General features: G+C 38.4%; 1 pseudogene; it reads right to left on the bottom strand.

Moving 5' to 3' along the window:
* Positions 1-1,826: 1,826 nt before the first annotated feature.
* Positions 1,827-25,516, bottom strand: part of LOC114282034 (protein ENHANCER OF LHP1 1-like) — a 43,368-nt pseudogene continuing 19,678 nt past the window's right edge.

The following is a 25,516-nucleotide window of genomic DNA, read 5'->3' as shown; positions in this document are numbered from 1 at the left end:
TTTTTTTTTTATCACTACTAGAAAAGCACTTTTTGCGACCGTTCCAAAACGTTACAAATAATAAAAATACAGTCACAAAAGACTTTTTGCGACTGTCCATGCGACTGTAAATGGGGGACGCAAATGTGGGGGTAGCAAATACTTTTTGTGATGGCAAAGCAACAATCACAAATTATTTGCGACCACCTAAACTACTTATGGCAACCGTTATTTTTCCGTCACAAAAAACAAAGACAAAATACTAGCAGATTTTTTGGCGACCATTTCGTTACCATTGCAAATAGGTTTCAATGACATTTATAAATAGTACAATAATAGATTTTTAGCAACAAATTTTTTGTTGTCGCAAATAATTTCTTATTACAAACATCGTACATCAATTCTTGCAAGTACAAGTAGCTAACGAAGTTCTTTAAAATATCTAGATAATATAACCAAATTTACATAATATGCCTTTCATAAGCCATGATACAAGCACATGCCTCTACAAACTCATGTAACCAGATTTACATAATATGCCTTTCATATATAGGAATATTAAGTTTATAATTTGCATTTAGGCCATAGGTAAAGCTATGTTTAAACCTTTTTCGGCATGGTTTGGTTGTTTTATCCTTGAATTTTGATGCAATGATAGGCGAACTGCAAACATACATTCCAATAAAAACCATCAATTTCATTCATCAACACTGGCCTCTAATCACATCAATATGACAAAAATGAAAATTGATTAGAAAATCTATACTTTTCGGTTCCATGAATATGAATTGCTCACGAAGTATATCATCCTCCTACAAGTCAAGTAATCCATGCATTGAATATTAGACAAACCAACCAGTCAAGCAATTAAGAGAACAAAACCAAGAGAGTAAAGGAGAAGTGACCTCTTGAGACCATGAAACTATGTGACTCTCTTTCTGCTTTGGAACATCCTCATTATTTTTACTCTTATTCTTCTTCATATTCTATATTGCTTCTTTGCTTTTTCTTTAGCCACATTCCTTACACCTCTATTGGTGTCGTGCTCTTGCATACCAAAGTGAGAGAGACTCTTTTGTTAGCTAAGTTATCTATGCCACATAAAAAAGGTTACTACCACATTTTGACTCTAATTGATCTGTACACCATTCTTAGGACTGCCCATAGTAGTCATACTTGTGTAAATTCAAAGTTTAACTTGGAAAAATTTCCTTATCAACAAAATATATAGCAACAGATTAAAGGACAGAGGGCATAACATTCAAATTTTACATTTAATAATGCACCATTGAGCAAACCCAAATCCATGGAAGCATATATTCAATCCCTTGTATCATTATTTTTCTTTTTTCTTCATTTTGCTAAAACACCAACCATGGTACTAGAACTTATGATTTTATGATTCTAGTTAGGCCAAGCGATTCAAATCACATTAGGATCTAAAAATGTGTAGAATTTTAAAACAACAACAATCCTACTAAAAAAATCGTATAGAATTGTTCAAATTGTTAATGCTTTCAGTGAAGCTTACTTCAAAATAAAAATGGTATTGTTTTCACATACTATCATTACCCTTATTTTTGTCACAAGGACTACATTTTGCTAGGCTTCTATTTGAGAGTAAGATCCCAATCTTTAGGTATTGATAAAAACTAAATGAATTCACTACTTTTTAAGGTACATATATCAGAATTATTGGACCACAAATGTTCTTCCATGCTTGAAGAGATAAGAGAAATAGGGTTACCTCTAATGTGATCAATAAGAGGAACAATCTTTAGGAAGAGGCCAGATAAAAGGCTTTTAGGAGAGCCATGATTTTAAATAAACTATATCCTACACAAAGATTAACGTGTTGCAAAGCCAGTCTGTCTATCCAATCTACATCCTGCAAATTCAATGTTTTCCACATAATGAATAAGAGAATAGCCTGGAATAGCAACTCAAAGTATAAAAAGAAAAAACTACCAAGAAACACTTCATTTCGAAGTGGCTGCTTCCAAAACGATCAAGAAACACTTCATTTCATTTGAAGATTGATTCAACATGTACAGATGATGGGTATAACCATACAAGAACTAAAACACAATTTCATAGAAGAACTAAAATGATCATGGATTCATTTAAAAAAAAACGTGAGGAGATAAATAATTTTATATGACAAACTTGCAAGCCACCCTCATTGAAGATGTGAAGAAAATTAAGACTTGTAACAGCAGCTACCCAAGCAGTACCATGTGCCACAACCTTTACTTCTTTTTCAAAACGCATAAACCACTGGATTTGCATTAGCTAACAGTCCGCAATGGTAAAGCTCCTCCATAGTTTTTTGAAGAAGGTAATTTTACATTTGTAGATGTTGTGTCTAGTTATGAGGATGTTGATATTGAAGCATAAGAGTAAATCACAAACACAAGAAATACTATTAAAAAAAAATAAAACATATAAAAATAAAAAAACTAGCCAACCTCGTTGTTATTTGCCCAGTTACTGAAAGTGCGATACATAAGAGTACTCATGCCCTTTTCACCCTTGCATAGATTTGCAAACACACTTTTGTTTTCGTTTAGTGCAGCCATTGTAAAACCAAAGTAATCAGTCATTGATGGAACTCAGGGGCCTCTTCCGATGTCGTGAAAATCTTTATGTTATATGATAATATTAGTAATTAATACGGGTTGTTTTGATTTGGAACACTGTGACAATTTAAGTGTGATACATCAATTCATTGCCAACAATCTCAAAGCCATCTCATAAATAGGGAAGTGAAATGGTAAATTGTCATAGCGACAGTGAAATATAAATTATAATGTACTCCTAGCACATAATATAGAATCTTTTATTAGTAGCATTGCATGAATGTGAGTGGCCTACAACAATTCATTATCGGTGTCTTATGTATAGGACAAACGTTTCACTGAATTAAAATTGAATTCATCAAGTGCACACTTGATTCAGTTTAAGATTATGTCAAATGGGATCTGACTTGATTCGATTATGAACTTAGTATATTTTAGTACATATGGTTTCTATTTAAATCCTAAGGGGTATATCACAACTAACAAGCATCAACGGAGTTATCAATACAGCTTCTCCATGCTTTCAATTTTCTCTTTAGATAATACAGACTGGTTAAAATTACCTACCTTTTTTCTTGCTTCACTCATTAAACAACAAAAGCACCATAGCATCATTATTATCTATTAAAATTACAAAGACAAATGATAACATGAAACAACAGTTTGGATTCGTTAATATAGGAGTATCCATCGTGTTCAATGGTGGTTAGGCTTCCAAGCATGTTATAACAAAGAAAGCGCCTTTTTCCAAGCTGCATGGGAGTAGAACCTGGTTGAAAAGCCTCCTGTATTTTTGACCCTGCTGAGATAATTGTGCTCTTTTGTACCTCCTTCCCCTTTTCCATTGTTTCTTTTCGACTATGAGAGGCTTTTTTTTCGGGATTTTGGAAGCAAACTCAAATCATCATTAATCTCTTCATCAAAATCGCCACTATATACAAACTGTTTTCATAATCTTTTTCTGCTAGGTGGTTCAAATGCATCATGGCTATCTTCACCAAGATTACTTAAACTACCAGATATATAAGGTTTCTCTTCCTCTTTCTCTTTATCAAACAAGAGGAGACCATTATTGTTCTTTGATTGTAAAGTAGGAATACCTTCTGTAAGAGATTTCATTGATGATGGAACGGCCGATTCCCAAATACCATACTTCCCCATAGCATTAATAACAGCCAATGCATTTCTAGTTGGCTTCCATGACATACAACATATTACATCATCAAATTTTTGCCTGTCAATGTCCAGCCTCTGATCCACATCCCAGATCAAGACCTATCTGTCTAAACCAGAAGTGGCCATATATTTCCCATTAGGTGACCAAGGCAAGAAACAAATTCGTTCCACATGATCACCTCTTAAGGAGAATAGCTTTTTAGCTGTGTCTCTATCATACATGACAACATCATTTTTCAAACCAGGGACAGCTAACACCTTACCATCTGGACTCCAACAAAGTATATTCATGACAGAAAATCCAAACCAGTTGTCAAGAGCTATGCCTTTGAGAGTGTGTAATGCTATTCTAGATTGGAGTTCTTAATATATGATTGTCCCAACTGAATCAAGTGAACCCAAGTACTTGCTTTTAGGATCAAAAGCTAAACCAGTGACTGACCCTTTATGTCCTTTCAAAACCCTCTCAATTTAACCATCTATAGTATTGATAAGTTTAATACCCTCATCATCACCAGTGGCTGCCAACATGCTACCAGGTTTATTAAATGCAAGCACACGAATTGGCAATGTAAATTTGGTGATGTTGGTTTGAAACTCTCCACCTGACAATATTATTTATAAAAAAAAATTAATCAAATTAAAAACTTAAAACAAACATAGGCTTCAATATATTAAGCTCAAAATGGAAATTTCATCCACCCATTATAGTGACAACATGGTTTCTCACTACTGAGTTCTCTAATTAATGTTTATCATGTAAGTAAACCAGAATATGATAATTGTGATAACCCTGTTCTGTATTATACTAATTAATCTTAATTATGATTGTGATTATGTGTTTAATATGATTTTGGATGTCGTTTATATGATTATATGTGATTTTGAACTTCTATCTGTTCACCGTAGAAAAATTTGTTCTACTTACTGTTATGAACTGGAAATTGAAGGCCTTATCGGCCACAGAAACTGAAATTGACTATGTCATTATAATTGGCGTAATTTTTAGAGCCTATGGTAAAATTTAATTGAAAACTGATTTGGAATGAATTAATTAGTTAAACTGATTGAATTAAACACTATTAATTAATCCTAATCAAATTTGATTAAGAGAGCCTATAAATAGGCCAACTTACACTCATATGCATCTTGCTATGAGCCCAAATTCTGAATTACACTCTAGTGAGAGAGAGGGGCCAGTTCTATAGTGAGGATATAGCAATCCCGGTTTTCCTTTTCGATATCTGTTGTATTTCGGACTTTGGTTCTGTGGAGTTGGTAGTTGTATCTATCTTATTGTCATCCTTTGATTCCATTTGTTTGAGTTTTAGGATGTGTTAGGCATGTTTCGAGCAGGTGGGTTGAGTCTTGGTCTAAAATCTTGTTGCCAGGTTTTAGGTCGTTCCGCTCGAGCGGGTCGTCTAGCGCTCGAGCGGAGATTGCACACTCCTAGTATTTTTTGGTGCTCTGCAAAACTTCTGCAGGTGTGATTTCTACGCTCGAGTGGATTTCCTGTGCTCGAGCGGGTCGCGCTCAAGCGGGCTTGTTGGGGCTCGAGCGGGTAATACATTTTATGGTGTAAGTTCTGGGAGGCGGAAATCTACGCTCGAGCGGACTGGTTTTCGCGCTTGAACGGATGTACTTTATTCTTGTGTCTTGGCGCTCGAGCGAGCCTTATTGCGCTCGAGCATGTCCAGATTTTGTGCTTTACGCTCGAGCGTCCTGTTCTCCGATCGAGCGGAATGTCGTAAATCAGAAGGCAGTTAGGCATTTTTGAATCACTTTTTACATTCACTCTCTCTCTCACTTTCCCAAAACCGATTTTGAGAGCCTCTCTCTCTAGAAACTTTATTCTCTCTAGGGTTTGATCTAGTTAGAGTGCTTCCCTTTCCTTTGGCCTTTGTAAAAGTTGTGTTGATCGTCGAGGGCATCGTTTTGATCCGTGGATCTTGGAGTTTGGAGCATTTTGGTTTTCTTCATCTCCTTCCCTTGGGCTCCGAATTTGAGGTAGGGATTCCTACTCACTTTTATGGGTTTTGACCAAGATATTGAGTTTTTGTATAAATGGTTTTGGGTTTTGGAAACTAGGGTTTCAAATGTTTAATTTTAAAAAGAGGGTTTTGTTTATTTTGGACCATAAATACGTATTTGGGTTTCAAAATGAGTATATTGATGTTGTTGGTAATATATGGATTGTTGGAGTCAATATTGGGAATCAAGGGAAAAATGCCATGTTTGGGTATTTTTGGGTCACTAGTGTAATTAATGACAAGTGTTGAGAAAATATGGAATTGAGTTGAATATAATGAAATTGGCTCATTATGAGAAGGATTAGTGAAGTTGGATTTATTAATCGCTCACTTTTGGAAATATGTATAAATTATCTGTTAACGCATTTATTATCTGTTTAGAAATAATTGCCTTGGGCTACCGGTGGAGGGTAGTCGTAATTATTGTAGACAATGCATGATGATTAGGCAAACTAAAACTAATCAATGGAATGTGTCATCGTATATGACAGTTGAAAGAATACATTAACTTTATGTATTGTTTGATGATGTATATGATAATTGTTTATATGTATTGTGTTGTGTGGGAGGAGATAGGGGATGTACTCCACGGTTTAGGGAAAGATAGGGGACGGACCTCTAAATCGGTTAATGTTTGGGAGAAGATAGGAGATGGACTCCGGTGATACAGCTCATATGCTTATCCGTTGAAGTGTTGATATAGCTCATATGCTTATCTATGGAATTGTTGATATAGCTCATATGTTTATCTATGGAAGTGTTGATATAGCTCATATGCTTATCTGTTGAGGTGTTGATACAGCTTGTATGCTTATCTATTGTGAAATAAAAAATGTTTAATATGAATTATTATTTCATTTACAGTGTGTGGCAAGGTTTTGAGCCACGGGTATGAATTTGGAAATTGGATAAGAAATTGGAAATGAAATGAAACATAGACATAGTGGTCATGTAATGGAAATGGTTTATGAATTGATTTGTGTCAGTTAAACATTTATCAATTGCTAATATCTTAGTTACTGCTCATATTGTGTTTAGCATATCTCTACTGGGCATTGGCTCACCCTATATGGGACATTATTTTCAAGTACAGGTAGCATGCCACCTCCAAGGACATAGCTTAGATGGTTATTTGAGTTGAAGACTCTTTTTGATTATTTTGTTTGTATTACATGTATATCAAGCCAAGGGCTTATTTTGTATAGAGTTAGTACTCTTCTTTTGTGTAACCAAGTGTTGACTTGGAAAGCTGTAAGCCCGTAGGGCATTTGCTTTTGTTGTTAACATGTAATACTGTTGTAAGAACTACTCTGATGAATGGAAAGGCGTTGATTTTCTTATATTACTGCATGTCTGAATGATGGGTATTATGTATTATTTTGAGGGCATTACAACTTGGTATCAGAGCGTACCGGGTTCGAATACTTTGAGTACGTCGTAAGTGATTAGTGTACAACTTGTTAGAGACTTAAATGTAATGTTATGTGCTTATGTGATAACGTGTTTATGTGATTATTTGGGTATGGGATTTAGTTTCTAGGATGTTGATTGGATCCTTGGGTTTCTTTGAGTCTTGTTGGAAAAGCACTTGATCAATGCTGTTTCTAACCGGAACTCTAGTAACGCCTCGGGACTATCATTATCCGGAAATGAAATTCGTAAGTGCTTATGTGATTGTGTGCTTACATGGAATGAATTACAGTTGTCCATGCATTAGGACGCGAGTGTTATAGCTTCGGCACATTTATGAATGTGCTAACGTTCTTCGTTACCTTTATTAGGATGTCAGGACGAGGACGAGGACGAGGTGGTAGGCGTGGCAGGCGGGGTAGGCAGGAGATGCCTTTACCGGATAATATTCCGGCACAACAAGAGGGAGTTGGTCAGGCCAATGTGGCCGAGCCAGCGGGTTAGCAGGCTATGAGTACCTTGGCCCGAGAGATAGCAGGAGCTTTGGGTATTCTCAGAGTTGGAAATCAGGATCAGGCCCACGTTGCTGAGGCAGGGCCTTCTTTTCTGAAGAGGGAATTCTTTCGGTCTAACCCGGACGAGTTTGTTGGGGATCCGAAGGAGCCACTTAAGGCTGACGAGTGGTTGGAACAGATGAAGAAGACGTTCGAGATGCTTGGCATCGAGGACGGGGCTTTAAAGGTGACCCTGGCATCCTTCCAACTGAAGGGAGATGCGGGTCAATGGTGGAAGTACGAGAAGGGCAGTGTTGGTGGTGCATGGGGGGGTTTTGTGGATGCCTTCCAAGAGAAGTTTTTATCTTCAACTGCTAGGGAGAAGCTGAGGGAATAGCTTTGCTAGCTTAAACAGCAGGGTTTGTCAGTGGCCGAGTTTAAGGCTACTTTTACTAGCTTGTCCAGGTTTGCACCTAAACTTGTGGCGTCTGAGGAACGTCGTTGCTTTGAGTTTGAGCGGAAGTTGAGGCGTGGACTCAAGTTGAGGGTTGGAGGGTCGTTTATTCGAGAGTATAGATGTTTGGTGGATGCTGCAGCTCATATGGAGTTTATGATGCTGGAGGAGGATGAGGAGAAGCATAGAGGTTCCAAGAGGAGCCAAGATGGCCAGGGTGATGGCAGGACACAGAGGGGTTTCAACCCTCAGCAGTCTCAGGGTGGTTTGGCTAGATCAATCTTTCCAGTGCCGAGTGCAGGCTTTGGGAGAGGTAACTAGGGAGGCTTGACTTGTTTCACATATGGCCAGCTAGGTTTTCGGTTTGCCCGCAGAAGGGAAGGGGTTAGCGAGCTGCTTCTTCTTCAGCTAGACCTCAAAGCCAGAGTCAGGGCAGGGACTAGCCTTTATCTTGCTATCAGTGTGGTCATCCCGGGCACCTGAAGTGGTTTTGCCCACAGTTAAGTGCCATTTCGGGGGCGTCTGGTTCTAGGCAAACGCAGGGTTATCAGCCAGCTCAATCTGTGCAGGCCTCGAGGGCTAATTCGAGAGCTTCGTCGTCCTAGTCAGTGCAGCAGTCTTTTGCTCCTAGAGGTGAGTAGGTGGATCAGGGGCCTACAGGGCGCGTGTATGCTGTTACCGCGCAGGACCTAGTACCGGCTCCATCAGTTGTGAGAGGTACCTTTCTGTTTTGCAACTCGGTTGCTAGTGTGTTGATTGATACGGGTGCATCTCATTCTTTTGTATCTGCTGCATTCGCATCTGTGTTGGAGTTGGAGTTGGCACTATTAGCATCTCCTATATGCGTTGTATCACCTATTGGGGGTGAATTGATTTTGAAACATGAATGTAGAGGTTGTGATATAGAGGTCGCCGACCATAGGCTTCCTTTTCCTTTTGTTGTCATGCCCATGAAGGGTTTTGATGTTATTTTGGGTATGGACTGACTATCATCATACCGGGCTGTTATTGACTGCTACCGCTAGAGGGTCACAGTTTGTACCTTGAGCGGGGAGTGTTTCCATTTCTTGGGGGATCGAGTTGGTAGTGTGTTGCCACCGGTGCATAATCCGCGAGGGCGGAGTGAGCTTAGTGGTCTTCTTGCTAGCCTTTTGAGTAGTGAGTGTGATGAGACCCAGATTGTGTTGCCGAGGGTGGTCTGTGAGTATTCGGATGTCTTTTCGGAGGATCTCATTAGTTTGCCACCACACCAAGAGATAGAGTTCTCTATTGATTTAGTGCCCGGCACGGCGCCGATTTCTATGGCACCTTACCGTTTTGCCCCAGCGGAGTTGAGTGAGTTGAAGGTTCAGCTCCAGGAATTGTTAGATAAGGGCTTCATTCGCCCTAGTATTTCGCCGTGGGGAGCACCGGCCCTTTTTGCTAAGAAGAAAGATGGTGCCTTGAGATTGTGTATCGATTACCGAAAGTTGAATCGGGCTACGGTTAAGAATAAGTACCCTATGCCCTGTATAGATGATTTGTTTGACCAGTTGAAGGGTTCCTGTTGTTTCTCTAAGATAGACTTGAGATCGGGTTACCACCAATTGAGGGTCAGGGATGAGGATATTCCTAAGAAGGCATTCTGTACGCGGTATGGCCATTATGAGTTTCTGGTGATGCCATTTGGGCTTACCAATGCACCGGCATGCTTTATGGACTTGATGAACCGGATCTTCCAGGAATTCCTAGATCGCTTTGTGGTCGTTTTCGTGGACGACATTCTTATCTATTCACCTTCAGAGGAGGAGCACGAGGAACACTTGAGAGTGGTGCTTGAGTTGCTTAGAGCCCACAGGCTGTATGCCAAGTTTGGGAAGTGTGAGTTCTGGCTAGGAGATGTGAAATTCTTAGGCCATGTGGTATCCGGGGAAGGGGTGTCAGTTGATACATCCAAGGTTGAGGCAGTGCAAGACTGGGCACAACCTAAGAGTGTTTTTGAGATCCGCAGTTTTCTGAGATTAGCTGGGTATTACCGTCGGTTTATGAAAGATTTCTCCAGGCTGGCTTTGCCATTGACTAGATTGACGCGGAAAGGGGTCAAGTTTGTGTGGAGTGAGACTTGTGAAAAGTCGTTCCAAGAGTTGAAGGTTAGATTGACCACCGCTCCGGTGTTGATTATTCCGGAGAGAGGGTTGGGTTATGCGGCTTATTGCGATGCCTCACGAGAGGGTTTGGGTTGTGTGTTGATGCAAGAGAGAAAAGTGGTAGCTTATGGCTCACGTCAGTTGAAAATACACGAGAAGAATTACCCTACGCATGACCTAGAGTTAGCAGCAGTAATCTTTGTCTTGAAGATTTGGAGGCACTACCTTTATGGTGAGAGGTTTGAGGTGTTCTTAGACCATAAGAGTTTGAAGTATCTGTTTACACAGAGAGACTTGAATTTGAGGCAGAGAAGGTGGATGGAGTTTATTGAGGACTATGACTTTGAGTTTCACTATCACCCGGGAAAGGCCAATGTTGTGGCCAATGCCCTTAGTAGGAAATCCATTAGGGATGTAGCTTGTATAGCCATCCAGGAATGGGAGATGTTGGGTGCACTTGGTGAGTTTGATTTGCTTCTGAGCGAATCTGTTGAGGCTGCGGCCTTGTTTTCTGTTGTTGCATAGTCTACACTTGTGACTCGAGTGTTAGAGGCACAGAGAGGTGACCTTGAGGTAGAATCCCTCCGAGAGAAGATCTCGAGTGGGAAGGTTGAGAAGGGTTTGGCGATGTATCCCGACCTGAGTGTGAGATATCGAGACTGTTTGTTTGTGCCGGAGTCTTGCCGAGAGGAAATACTCTGAGAGTTTCACCATTCACGTCTTACGGTGCATCCGGGAGGCACTAAGATATATCGGGATTTGGGTCGCCAGTTCTGGTGGTGGGGAATGAAGAGAGATGTGACAGTCTTCGTGTCTAAGTGCCTTACTTGTCAGCAAGTGAAGGCCGAACATCAGAGGCCAGCGGGTTTGTTGCAACACTTGCCTATTGCCGAGTGGAAGTGGGAGCATGTCACTATGGACTTCGTTGTAGGTCTTCCGAAGACTCAGCGGGGTAGTGATGCTATTTGGGTGGTTGTAGACCGGTTGACTAAGTCAGCGCACTTCATTCCTATGCGCGTGAGAGATTCGGTAGATCATCTTGCCGACTTGTATATTCAGGACATAGTGAGGTTGTACGGGGTCCTAGTAACGAACGTCTCAGATAGAGATCCTCGTTTTACTGCTAGGTTGTGGCAGAGTTTGCAGAGTGCCTTGGGCACTAAGTTGACCTTTAGTACGGCTTATCATCCTCAAACTGACGGGTAGTCCGAGCGTTGTGCCTTGAGGATATGCTTCGAGGTTGTGTCCTTCACTTTAGTGGGACGTGGGAGAGGCACTTGCCCTTGGTAGAGTTTGCCTACAACAATAGTTTCCAGTCTAGCATCGGTATGGCATCGTTTGAGGCCTTGTATGGCCGACCGTGTAGGTCTCCAGTTTGTTGGGCTGAGGTGGGTGATGCACCTTTGTTGGGTTCAGAGTTGGTAAGAGAGACGACGGAGAAAGTTGAGCTTATCTGTAGGAGGCTTGTTACAGCCCAGAGTCGCCAAAAGAGTTATGCCGACCGTAGGAGGAGGCCTTTGGCATTTGAGGTAGGTGATCATGTTTTCTTGAAAATATCACCTAGGCAAGGTTTGATGAGGTTCGGGAAGAGTAGGAAGTTATCCCCTCGGTTTATCGATCCCTTTGAGATCCTTGAGAGGATTGGGGAAGTTGCTTATCGTTTGGCTTTGCCACTGTAGTTGTCCGGGGTGGGTTCATGACGTGTTTCATGTTAGTATGCTTCGGAAGTACGAGCCGGATTCGTCCCATGTGTTGGATTGGACCGATTTGGAGGTAGATGAGGATGCCTCGTATGAGGAGAGACCGGTTCGGGTCTTGGATAGGCGGGATCAAGTCTTGCGAGGCAAGACCATTCCCTTGGTAAAGATTTTGTGGAAACATCACGGAGTAGAGGAAGCCACTTGGGAACGTGAGTTGGAGGTCTGCGAGAAATATCCGGACTTGTTTGTTGACGTGTAATCATGCATTGGAAATTTTGTAATCTTATTGAACCTTGAGAGCATTATATATGTCTTAAGTTGTAAAACATTGTGAATGTTTTGTTTTATGTAAGTATTGTAGAATTTGCCTTAAATTGGAAGTTTGTTATAACATTGTATATGTTGAATGTATTGTAGAAATGGAGATATATCATGAATGTGAAATATGATATAGAATTGTGAAACATATATGTAGAAATTGATGAATTTCGAGGAAAGCATGTTGTTAATACATATTGAGATATGTGGTAAATTGCCTCTTGAATAGAGATGGAATGACCGGAAATGGGTCGAGTTGTTAAATTTTGCATTTGTAATAATGCTGGGAATTGAGAAAATCTTGTTTCTGAAAAACTTGTCTTTAATTTCGGGGACGAAATTCTTTAACGGGGGAAAGTTATAGCAATCTCGGTTTTCCCTTTCGATATCTATTGTATTCCGGACTTTGGTTCCGTGGAGTTAGTAGTTGTATCTATCTTATTGACATCCTTTGATTCCATTTGTTTGAGTTTTAGGATGTGTTGGGCATGTTTCGAGCAGGTGGGTTGAGCCTTGGTCTAAAATCTTGTTGCCAGGTTTTTGGTCGTTCCGCTCGAGCAGGTCGTCTAGCGCTCGAGCGGAGATTGCACACTACCAGTATTTTTTGGTGCTCTGCAAAACTTCTGCAGGTGTGATTTCTACGCTCGACCGGATTTCTTGCGCTCGAGCGGGTCGCACTCGAGCGGGCTTGTTGGGGCTCAAGCAGGTAATACATTTTTGGTGTAAGTTCTGGAAGGGGGAAATCTACGCTCGAGCGGACTGGTTTTCACACTCGAGCGGATGTACTTTATTCTTGTGTCTTGGCACTCGAGCGGGCCTTATTGCACTCGAGCGTGTCCAGATTTTTGTGCTTTACGCTCGAGCGTCCTATTCTCCGATCGAGCGGGAATGTCGTATATCAGAAGGCAGTTAGGCATTTTTGAATCACTTTTTACATTTACTCTCTCTCTCTTACTTTCCCAAAATCGATTTTGAGAGCCTCTCTCTCTAGAAACTCCCTTCTCTCTAGGGTTTGATCTAGTTAGAGTGCTTCCCTTTCCTTTGGCCTTTGTAAAAGTTGTGTTGATCGTCGAGGGCATCATTTTGATTCGTGGATCTTGGAGTTTGGAGCATTTTGGTTTTCTTCATCTCCTTCCCTTGGGCTTCGAATTTGAGGTAGGGATTTCTACTCACTTTTATGGGTTTTTACCTAGATATTGAGTTTTTGTATAAATGGTTTTGGGTTTTGGAAACTAGGGTTTCAAATGTTTAATTTTGAAAAGAGGGTTTTGTTTATTTTGGACCATAAATACGTATTTGGGTTTCAAAATGAGTATATTGATGTTGTTGGTAATATATGGACTCTTGGAGTCAATATTGGGAATCAAGGGAAAAATGCCGTGTTTGGGTATTTTTGGGTCACTAGTGTAATTAATGACAAGTGTTGAAAAAATATGGAATTGAGTTGAATATAATGAAATTCGGCTCATTATGAGATGGATTAGTGAAGTTGGATTTATTAATCGCTCACTTTTGGAAATATGGATAAATTATCTATTAACGCATTTATTATCTGTTTAGAAATAATTACCTTGGGCTACCGGTGGAGGGTAGTCGTAATTATTGTAGACAATGTATGATGATTAGGCAAACTAAAACTAATCAATGGAATGTGTCATCGTATATGACAGTTGAAAGAATACATTAACTTTATGTATTGTTTGATGATGTATATGATAATTGTTTATATGTATTGTGTTGTGTGGGAGGAGATAGGGGATGTACTCCACGGTTTAGGGGAAGATAGGGGATGGACCTCTAAATCGGTTAATGTTTGGGAGAAGATAGGGGATGGACTCCGGTGATACAGCTCATATGCTTATCCGTTGAAGTGTTGATATAGCTCATATGCTTATCTATGGAAGTGTTGATATAGCTCATATGCTTATCTATGGAAGTGTTGATACAGCTTGTATACTTATCTATTGCGAAATGGGAAACGTTTAATATGAATTATTATTTCGTTTAGAGTGTGTGGCCAGGTTCTGAGCCACGGGTATGAATTTGGAAATTGAATAAGAAATGGAAAATGAAATGAAACATAGACATAGTGGTCATGTAATGGAAATGGTTTATGAATTGATTTATGGGAGTTAAACATTTATCAATTGCTAATGTCTTAGTTACTGCTCATATTGTGTTTAGCATATCTCTACTGGGCGTTGGCTCACCCTATATGGGACATTATTTTCAGGTACAGGTAGCATGCCACCTCCAAGGACATAGCTTGGATGGTTATGGGAGTTGAAGACTCTTTTTGATTATTTTGTTTGTATTATATGTATATCAAGCCAATGGCTTATTTGTATAGAGTTAGTACTCTTCTTTTGTGTAACCAAGTGTTGACTTGGAAAGCTGTAAGCCCATAGGCATTTACTTTTGTTGTTAACATGTAATACTGTTGTAAGAACTACTCTGATGAATGGAAAGGCGTTGATTTTCTTATATTACTGCATGTCTGAATGATGGGTATTATGTATTATTTTGAGGGCGTTACAGAGGAAGAGGAAGAATTATGCAATTTGGCTCAAAGCTTGAGAATTAGGGGCTAAACTCAAGAATTAACTATACTTTGTGAAGATTGGAGCTCCTGGGTGAGTGAATTCATAAGTTTGAGTTTGTAATTTTGTGGAATCAAAGTTAGATTGTGATCAAAAAGTGTGGTTTGAGTTGTATATAGAGTTAAATATATGAATTAAGCTAAGCTTGATAAATTTGAGATCATTGGATGCATGCATGTAAGGATTGACCATAATTTTGCATGTTTGAAGGTAAAACATGTTGATCATGTTGTTTTGAGGGTTGTTTGATACATGCATGCAGGAATTTCCATGTATTGGGGCTTAATTTCAAGCTTTGAAGCTTGTTCATGCTAAATACAATCATGATTTGTATATATATATAATTTATGGTTTGAAAGTTGTTAAACCCATGGAATTTTAAGCTATGGTTACAAATTATCTTCAAATGTATGTTTTGGGAGTGTATCTGCATATTTGAATGCCTTATACATGAATTGGACCCTTGGGATTTTGATTTGAACTTCAAATAGAATTCTGGAAAACCCATAATTCGTCAAGCCTGCTCGAGTGGGGAATACGCCGCTCTAGTGTAAAATGTTAGTTCCCAGAACTTTTGCAGACATGGATGTCCGCTCGAGCGGGGAGAGTCACACTTGAGCGTAAGTCACATTGTTTCAACTCTCAGCTCGAGCGTCTAGGGTCACGCTCGAGCGTAAAGTTGAAGTAACCAGTACTTTTGCAAACAAAAGGGGTCCGCTCGAGCGGGGAGCCCTGTTTCAGAAATTTTGAAAAATGGTTTCCTGTTTCGTTTTCTGTTCTCTTTCATTCCTAAACACTCTTAGGCATGCATTGGGCATTGTGAATGGATTAAGAAGATATGAAAAAGGCCTAAAAAGAATATATGAATTTGGAACGGATTGAATTGCTTATGACCCATTGTGTCTATGAAATGTGTAGGATTGAGCACAAGGGCAAATCATCCAGTGGATCACTATGAGTAATATCTTGGTAAAGATTTTTGAAATATGCTATTTGTCCAATTGCTTGCTCTTATTTGAATTTCATAAGTTTGTTAATTCGAATTATGGACAAATGTTCGTTATGCCGAATGATTGGGCCCAAGGCCGTTTCATATAAATAAATAGGCCAAAGGCCGTTGGATATGAACGATTAGGCCAAAGGCCGTTGGACATAAATGATTGGGCCAAAGGCCGTCGGATATTAATGATTTGGGCCAAAGACCGTTGGATATTAATGATTGGGCCAAAGGTCGTCGGACATGAATGAATTGGGCCTGAAGCCATTTGAGATGTCTGAATCTGTAGTCACTTGATACATTGGATGGAAACATAAATTGGGCCTAAGGCCGTTTGATGTATTTGTTTCGAATTCCATTCATGTACCTTTTTTAATTGATATTATTCACTGGCTTTCGTTCACTCTCATTCATGTGTCTGTAGGTGAGCCAAGAGATGTCCAAACCTAGCCTCAGTGAAGTATGCGAGAGATAGTCAAGTTTTGAGGAGTCAACCCATACGTCTCACGCATGAGACTTGTTTTTGCCCTTTTGTTCTATTGTTACATTTTTACTATGTTGGTGAGAACTTTGGATCACCTTTGTACGTAAGCTTTTGATTAGTTGACTATGACCTGAATGATCCTGTTGTGCAAAGCTTATGTGTTAACCTCCTTTGTGTGAGTTATTATAGAATACTTTTGGAATGATTTTGTTATGCCATGTAAGCACAGCTCCATGGATAAAGTTTTAAATTGCTTCCGTTTTGACCCTTTTACTCTGTTGAAATGTGTTTCATTTGGTCTAAGGCCGTAAGTAATCTCATGATTACTGGCCAGTTATGTCCTTAACCCATAGGGGCGGGTTCGGGTCATGACAACAATAAGCCTTACCTAAGCACAAACCATAGTAAGTATAGCGATCCCGGTTTTCGCTTCATTATTTATTATATTCTGGACTCAGTTCTGTAGTTGATTGTTGTTGTCTGTATCGCGTTTCTGTCCTTTAACTCTTTGTATTTGAGTTTTGGGTTGTGTTAGGCAGGTTTGAAACAGGTTGGTTGTGTTTAGAAACAAATAGTTAATGCCCAGATTTTGGCCTTCACCCTCGAGCGAGTCCTTTTGCATTTGCTCCTCCGCTTGAGCGGCAGTCTGACGCTCAAGCGGGATTCTTCAGCCTTCAGTATTTTTTTTGCAGGTCTGAAAATGCTGGAAGTGTGCTTTCGACGCTCAAGCGTCCGTTCTCATGCTCGAGAGGGAGTCTGTGTCTGACGCTCAAGCGGGGCGTTCCACACTCGAGCGGACTGTGTGTATTTTAATCCAAGAAGAAGCTTTTTGAATCACTTTTTCGGCCCTCTCTCTCTCTCTAAAGCACCCCAAAACCCTAATTTGAGAGCTTCTCTCTCTAGAATACTCTCTCTCTCTACATTTTGATCTTGATTTAGTGAGACCCAACCCTTGTGTCTTCATTAAAGTGTTGGAGCTTCTCAAGACCTCCATTTTGATCCGAAAAGTTGTGGGTTTGAAGCACTTTCGAGTTTCTTCATCATCTCCTTTGGGTCTCTTCATTTGAGGTAGGGATAACTACTCATAAACATATGGTCATTTTGATTTATTATTGAAGTTGGGAAATTTTGGGTGTTAGGGTTTCAAAACGTGAAATGTATAAAGAGGGGTTTTGTTCCTTTTGAACTATACATGTGTATATGGGTCTTAAAATGAGGTTATTGATGTTTATTGATGATATTTGGACCTTTGGGTCAATGTTGAGAAAAGGGGGAAAATGCCTTAGTTGGGCCTAATCGGGTCATTGGTGTAATTACTGAAATTAATTATGCGAATGTGAAATTGATTTGGAAATAATAAAATTGGGAAGTTATGAGATGGAATGGTGTAGTTGGATTGATTAATCACTCACTTATGAAAATATTGATAATTTATCTGTTTGATGAATTTATTATCTGTTTAGAAATAATTATTTTGGGCTATCGATGGAGGATAGTCTTGATTATTGTAGACACTGCATGATGATTAGGTGATTTAAAACTAATCAATTGAGTATGTCATTGAATATGACGGATGGAATAGCACATTGAATATGTGCTTGCTTGATCATTGTACATGACAAGTGTTTAAATACATTGCATATGTATCTTGTTTGAGCGGAGATAGGGGATGTACTCCAAGGTTTGAGAGGAGATAGGGGATGTACTCTCAAACTTGTTTGGGATGAGATAGGGGATGAACTCCATTGATAATTAAGTTGGCCGGAGTGTCCAGGTTGAAAGTCCTGAAATCTTGATTACATTTGCATGACGTAGATGAATTGAAGTGTTGAAGTATTATTGATATGAGTTATAGTCTCATTTTGAATTGAAGTATGGAAATGTTAATGATGTGAGTTGTAGTCTCATATTAAGTGATTATGATTGAAGTATTGTTAACATGAGTTGTAATTTCGTTATAAACTGTCTGGATGAATTGAGAACCATATCTAAGAATTGGTTTGGATAATGAAACGGAAAAGGATTGATATATATATATATATATATATGTGAATATGGATTGGTTATGAAAGAGATGTACGTCTGTTTATTTGAGTTAAACATTTATCAAAAGCTAATGCTTTAGTTATCGTTCATATTATGTTTAGCATATCTCTACTGGGCGTTGGCTCACCCTATATGGGACATCACTTTCACGTACAGGTGATATGCCGCCTCCAAAGATGTAGCTTGGGAGGTTGTAGAAGCTGAAGGCTTACATTTGTGATTATCTTGTGTATTACATGTAAATTCAAGCCAAGGGCTTAATGTGTTTAGAGTTAGAACTCTCTATTTTTGTAACCAAGTGTTGTCTTGGAAAGTTGTAAGCCCGTAGGGCATTTACTTTTGTTGTCAACATGTAATACTTTTGAACTAAATACTCTGATGAATGGAAACATGTTTTATTCTTTTATGTCTATGGATGTCTTGAATGATTGGTTTATATGTATTTTTTTTGAGGGCGTTACAGTAAGGGCCTCACACTGAGTAGGGTTCACTTTCCTCCTAAAATAGAGTGCTCAAACAAAATTAGATTTATCAGGTGGAGGAAGAGGACTTCAATCCTGAAGTAGTGTACAAACTATTGTCTTAATCTAGCTTAACTTAAATTCTTTAGATTCTAAATTCTCTCTCCACAATTCTATATTAAAGTTTACTCCTCTTATGTCATCAACTAAAACTATATAGTCTACAAATAATACGATATCCTCTTGAATGTTCTTAATAGATTCATTTATAATTAATGCAAAAAGATAAGGACTTAGTACTGATTTTTTTATGTAAACCTATTACCATTACAAATTCACATGTTTCTCCTCTGTTTAAATAATAGTTACAACTTAGATATACATATATATCTTTAATTATATCAACATATCTAACTAATACTCCTTATTTTCCAAAACTATCCACATTATATCTATCTAGCAGCTCACAATGCTATCTAGGAAGCCTATCATATGCCTTATCTAAACCAATAATCACCATATAAGGTCCTGCAAATTCAAAAACTTCCGTATCTCATGAGAATTTGTCAACAACTTTACTGCATATATATTTTTTTCTTTTCTGGCATTTTCTCAGCAACAAAACAGAGGCAAAAACTATAAATATCATTAGAAAAATGTACAGCATAAAACTATCATCTTAATTTTCATTCTAAGGGACTAAAAATAGAGCTAAAGAATAAAACTCAATTTCTTCAATTTTAGTTTCTGACAATTTCTAAGTAGATAAACAAAGGCAAAATGGAGAAATATGATCAGACAAAACAAAAACAAATTGAATTGCATTCATCGAATAATAGAAATCATCAAATTTGAATATTGCAAGGGTCATTGTCGATCCAAACCCTAGGAGCAGATTCAAATCACAAAATAAGAAGAAACGAAAGAAGATAGAAACAAAGAGAAAAACAATCGAGAGAGAGAGAGTACCTTGAACTCAATCAAAACCCTAGGTACAGATTCAAACCCGAAAACAAGAAGAAACAGAGAAAGAAACTTGAGAAAGAGAGAGAGAGAGTGAGAGAGAGAGAAAGAGAACGTACCTTCAATGATCGAGTTCGAAAGAATTGGGACAAGCTGATTGTGTTTTTAGAATATAAGAAACAAAGAGAGCACAAGATTGAGAAGAACAACAAGGAGAGAAAGAGAGAGAGAGAGAGAGAGAGAGAGAGAGAGAGAACAAGATTGAGGGACACAAAGAGAGTGAGAGATTCATACCACTGTGAGATCGAGAGAGTGCAAGAATGCGTGCGAGTGTAGACACCCCATTTTTTACTGCCCTTAAGTCTGGGGTGCCACTAATTGATCCCTTAATGATGAAAGTTATGCTGTACGAATGTTCGATTTCTTCAGCAAGGAAAGCTCTAAATCCCAACCTTATACCCCATTTTGGACCAAAACTATTTTAGACCTTAAAACCCTCTCTTTCAAAATATTTTTGAAAATATTTCTACGATGTTCCGAGGCTCGCATTTAGTTTAAATATTGCACTTTTCGGTAAACCGAGCAAGGACAAAGTGGAAATAAATGGAAAAGAGGTGAACTCTTTGAAAAATCTTTTAAACCTCTTATTTATAGGTTTGGAGTCGAAGAAAATTGGAGGAGAGAGAAGAAAACTAGTTGGGAAGTGGTTGAGCATCAAATCGTTGAGAGAGAATTGAGCATCCTTCAGTAAATCAGGGCCATCCTTTTGAAGACTTGGACTTTAGTTGTGAGGCCACCAACATTGGAAAGTGGACTTTTGGGGCTTCATTTTAGACTCAAGAATGACCTAAAACTGAGTCCGAATGAAGAAGATATGACCATTTGAAGTCTGGCCTGGAAGCTGATTTTTGATGGCCTGCACGTGGACGGCAGATGGCCGGCCGACCAGCTTTGATGGCCGGCAATGCACACTTTTGGTTGGCAGGCCATGTGCCAGCCACTACAGTAAAACTAGATTTTTTTTTCCCCAGCTGTTTTCACAAAGTTTCAGTTGTCCTTTTTTAGATATTTTCGATCTAAGGCTCATGTTTTCTATATATAGAGGACCTCTCTTCTTGCTTTCAAGGTTAGAAACATTTAGGAATGAGGAAATATTTTTGGAAAAATCCTCTCTCTCTACAATTCTCTCTCTCTTTTGTAACTTGCATAGCCTTTGCCCAAACACTTGAAACCAAACCTAGAGAGCTTCTTACTGGGGTGATTTGAGCTTGAATTTGAGCTCTTGAAGCACTTGAGAGTGTGAAATTGTTGATTTATGACTTAAGGGTTTATTCATCTTCAAGAGGTATACCTTCTCTTGCTTTTGTACCATCTCTACACCACTTATTTTCTATCATTTCTTGCTGATTTTGAAGTGTTTTTCAACTATTTTTATGGGTTGAAACTTGTGGTTTAAGGCTATTAAAGGTAAAGGGGTTAACCACCCTTCTTTGAATCTTGTTCTCTAAACCTTTACACTTGTGTTTCCCTTCTCTTCATCAACTTTTTTTTGAGCTTTTTACCATTGATTTTCAGAGATTTTCAGAGGCTAAAAAAGTGGTTTTGAAGTCCCAAAAATGGAGGGGTTAGCCACCCCTCTTTTGACTTGTTTACTTGCTTAAATTGCTCCATGTTTTAGATTATTATTTTAGCTATTTTTGTCTTCATTCCAGCACATTTTTGTACTATTTTTGGGCTTTATTGGATTGTCTAAACTCTGAAATTTTGGGCTGAAACTTGTGATTTAAGGCCATTAAAGGTTGAGGGGTGGTCCACCCTTCTTTACACCTTGCTTTGAAGGCCTTTACCCTTGTGTTTCCCACCTTTGCACTATCTTTTTTTGAGCTTTTAAACACTGTTTTTTAGAGTTACTTCAGTGGCTAAAATCATGTTTTGAAGTCCAAATTTGGAGGGGTTAGCCTCCCCTCCTTGTGTCTTGCTTACTAGCCTAGTTAGTACCATGTTTTAGCATATTAATCTAGCTATTTTTAGCTCAATTTTAGCATATTTTAGGACTTATTTTAGCACTGTTTTGGGCTGATAGTTGCATTTGAGCTTTGTTTTGCATGCTTGTAGTGTAATGGTCCTCATGAGTTTAATGTTCTAGGCCTTAGACACTATCTCCTTTGAGTTAAAAGCATTTATTTATGCTTTTCTCACTCATTTTCAGCACTAATAATCTCTACAACCTATCTCATTTCTTGGTTTTTTGTTTTGTTTTGAAAGTGGTTCAAACTACTTGTTTGTTTAAAGCATGAGATTGAGATGTCATGCTTAATGGTTTAATCCCTTAGGGGGTTCATTACCAATGGTATGATGTCTATTTCATGCCTAAGACAACTCTTGGTTTGAGCCTTCTTTCCATTAAAGGACTTAAACTCACCCTTTGGACTCAATTGATTAAAGGACGGTTGGTAATCAAAATGAAGTAATTAAAATTGGGACTAAAAGTGAGCAAGGTAATAATTTGGTTGTGTTTAATCGGATGTTAATTGAACACATGGAACTTGGGCTATTTCATACTTACTAATGATGAAATGATTCGAGTTTCCAAGGTCATCACTTCTCTTGATCTTCCATGATAGGGAGGTGGCTTTGAGAGTCTCATGTCATTGCATTTATTGAACTTGCACGCTTTCATTCACAAGCCATCATGCAATGAAATTGCTTGAGTTGGTGGTTTGTGGCTTAAGCTCACTACTCCTTTGATTTGTTCGTGAAAAAGGAGGGGTGAGTTGTGCAAACAAACTCTTGAAATACCCTGTATATGCTCTGTTTGTCCTCTATTGCAGCAAGGAGAACTGGGCAGCAGTGGCTGACAGGCCACTTTACATGGCCGGTAGGTGGCCAGCAGACCACCTTTGATGGCTGGCCAGCCATCACTGGTGGCCGGAAACCCTCATGACTGGCCGGGCGGCTATTGATGCAGAGTTCAACAGCATGTTTGTAAGGCAGAGCAAAGTTATTCTGAAAAGTGGGCAACAGTGTTGGTGTTCTATTGTGCAACAGAGGCTCTCCGAAAGCAAAACAGTGGCTTTTCGGGTGGAAACTGAGCACGTGCATGAGCATCCCTCGCATTCCAAGCTTGTTTAATGTTTAAATATTTAGATTAAATATTTGTTGTAATTAATTAATTGTAGCTAATTAATTTTGTCAAGTGTTGTAATATTTAGTTAACTAGAATAGTTAGTTAATTTATATGTTGTTGTAATAATTAGTTAAGTAGTTTAGCTAATTTCATTTGTTTTGTAATAATTAGCTTAGCTTAGATTAGCTAGTTAGCTTGTTCGGACTCTCCTTCATGAGAGCGCAATGTAATAATGTGTATGTCTTCCAACCCCATGTCTTTCTCCCTTTTATTTACTAGCTTATGATGGTTAGTTTAGAGGCATCACGTTTTGTTTAGCATGATTCATGTTTGCATCCATTTGTATTGCATGCACCGAGGCTCGGTTCATCATTCTAACTACATTGTTATTGCTTATACTTCTTGAATACGTGATTAGACAGCATGCTATTACTTGCTTTATATGCCATATTAGTCACCGAGCTTATTAGTTGCATGTCTCATGTGTTGCATTAGTCATATTGCATAGTTAGGAATCATGCATTTTTCTAACTCATATCTTTTTGGCTTGGAGTACTAGGTGAGCCTTTACTCGCTTTAGCATAATTGCATGAGTTTGATGTTGTCATGTTTAGCACGCTTGCCATGAGGCTAATTGCTTAAATGATAAATTGCTTGAATACCTATGAATGAAGGCTTATTGCTTGAATTGGAATGATTGGAGCAATGTTCATATGCGATCACTTTTTCAAGTGGTACATATTTGAAATAATTTTCAAAACAAACATGACTCGAAATGTTCCAATTCTTGCAAAGTTAGTCTATACTTGTGTGTGTGTGCATCACATAGTAATGCTAGCCTAGTAAACTGGAACAAGAGCATATAATGTACATAAGATTCATATCATGATTAGTAGAGGCCGATCTTTGATCGGACGAGCGGGGGTGCGCAAATGTATTCATGACCTTCCCCTCTTGTACCTAAGTTCCCAAGCCAAGACAATCTTAGTGATGACGGACACGTGGCCTTTGGCACAAATCATGGGTTTCCTAAATTTCCCAATAATATTTAGGTGGAGACTCTATATTTGGCAAAGCAGTCAATTTTTGACAATTTGATTCAAAATTGATTTTTCAAAAGATTTGCCGGATTTGGACTCTTTGGTGTTTTTCAATTTCACATTGCACTTGTGAGATTAGATTCAGAACCGTGGGAGTCTGAACTGTAGGGCTTATTTTTGAACTTCCGAAAGGGGGTGCAAAAAAGTCGAGCTATAGCAAGAAACAGAATGATCATTGTGAACGGCTAGGGCAAATATAAAGAGAAAGGGAAATTAAATCAAAGAAAATAAAGAATAAATTAGTTATTTGGGACTGATAATTAGGTGGTCGCAAATTATATGGTAGCAAAAGGCCATTTTTTTAGTAGTGACACTTCCAATAAAGTGAGAAATTTTCAGCTGTCAAAGTGTGATATATTTATGATTTTGTATTAGTGAGAGTGCTTCGAAATAGAGAAACGACTAGAACCCTCTTCTTCGAGGGTTGTACTATTCTCCTTCCCGGTCCACTTCCACGAGATGCTCACCTTGCCGTGCAGTGGTGGTGGAGATCAGATTAAGATCAATTGATTTGATCACTACAACAGTTGAGTTCATCAGAATACATATGGCTTTGTAAATGTACAGATTTGAGGCATGGATTGATTTTCAGAGATACCTTGGATCTAATCTTGATTGTTCAAGATTTAGTTTTGGTAGGTCAGAGCATATCTAGTGGTCTTTGTCCTCTTTTTTCTTTTTTTCTTTTTTTTTTTCATTCCTACACACACACACACACACACACACACACACACACACACACACACAGAGATGAAGAGTGAGAGAGAGAGATAGAGAGATGTTACTGTGTTGTTATTGTTGATGATGATGATTGTAACAGATAGTGACTTAGTATATTGATTGGTTTAGTGTATTCATTTCCTCATATGTTGTTGTTGTTATTGTTTTCATTTGGATTAGGATTTCAACAGATAATACTCTTTTTTCTCTGGTTTTGCGTTCAACAGATAGGTTAAAAATAAGAAGAAAAAAAATGTGTGGAAAATTTCAACAAATAATAGAGAGAGAAAAGAGAAGTGGAGAAAGGAGCAGATAGATATAAAAAGTTTGAAAATGATGTGCATTTGAACATATAAAAAAATAGGTTAAAAAAATTCAACAGATAGATTAAAAAAATTTGAACAGATAGATATAAATTTAAACAGATAGTCAAAGAAAAGTCAAACAGATAAAAAAGTCAACAAATAAATTAAGGGGTAAAATTGGAAATGAAATGACCTTCTAGAACAACAAAAGAATTTTTCATCAAACTATTTTACAAAAGGTGAACCTCTCACTAACAAAAAATACCCACTAAATCTAATGCCTTATACCCTCCCTACTTTAAAGTTTTCAACAATTATCTCTTTTTATCTATTACTACCTACTTATCTATTTTGTTTAATTTAAACCACACAGTCCAAACAGAGAGTGAATTAAATGAAGATGAATTCATTAAGCAGTATTGTATAAAATAATTGTGAATTTAAACT

The sequence above is a fragment of the Camellia sinensis genome, chromosome 9 (genome assembly GCF_055761805.1).
Source record: "Camellia sinensis isolate YWXY chromosome 9, ASM5576180v1, whole genome shotgun sequence".
Taxonomy (NCBI): Eukaryota; Viridiplantae; Streptophyta; class Magnoliopsida; order Ericales; family Theaceae; genus Camellia; species Camellia sinensis.
Note: the sequence above shows the minus strand (reverse complement) of the source record. Positions and strands in the feature narration are given on the sequence as shown.